Source organism: Arachis ipaensis, chromosome B7 (assembly GCF_059453495.1).
Source record: "Arachis ipaensis isolate K30076 ecotype BB chromosome B7, ASM5945349v1, whole genome shotgun sequence".
NCBI lineage: Eukaryota > Viridiplantae > Streptophyta > Magnoliopsida > Fabales > Fabaceae > Arachis > Arachis ipaensis.
Genome location: NC_142442.1, coordinates 7,067,999 through 7,068,762, shown reverse-complemented (window position 1 = coordinate 7,068,762; position 764 = coordinate 7,067,999).

Here is a 764-nt window from a genome sequence, read left to right as displayed (position 1 = left end):
GTACGGACCACATGGACCATGTACCATGTAATTTTGAACAGCTCTATGTAAATTTGGCCTTTCATTTTCATCAGGAATCTCAGCTGTTATATGTTTGTCTATGTCATCTGGTGTTTGTGGCTTGAACTCGTTACTCATGAATAAAAGGATATGTGCATGCGGAAGCCCTCTCTTTTGAAATTCTATAGTGCAAACATCTGAAAATTGAAAAAGACAAATGAGCAAAACATTACGACATAAGATTTTAATAAGGTGTTGCATAAACACAGACTTGCATCTCAAAATTTTGTCAAAGATTTTTCCCTCTTTTAGGTCATCAATCAAACCATCAAGTTGATCTTAAAAACTCGACACAATATATCAGGGCGGTCTTCTGCCTTCAATCCAATGTGAGTCACTTCGCTTTTTATCTCATCCCATTTAGGGTTACAGGTCATAGTGATAAAATAGCTAGGATATCCTGCATATCTGCAAATTGCAAATGCATCTTTACAATTATTCATCATGTACCTAGGTTCACCGGTAAAAGTACTGGGAAGAATGATTCTTTTGCCAAGCCTTGCAGCATCTACATCCCCGTTTATAAGACTTTCATGCAAACATTTGTATTTATCAACCCTCAACTGTGGTTGTTTACACCTAAAGAATTTTAACCTCTCTGATTTTACCATTGTGTAGGCATCTACCAGAAATTGTTGGAATAATCTCTTTGATATTAGAATTAACGGAGATTCACCCGTCCTTTTCTGTACGTAGTTTAAAAG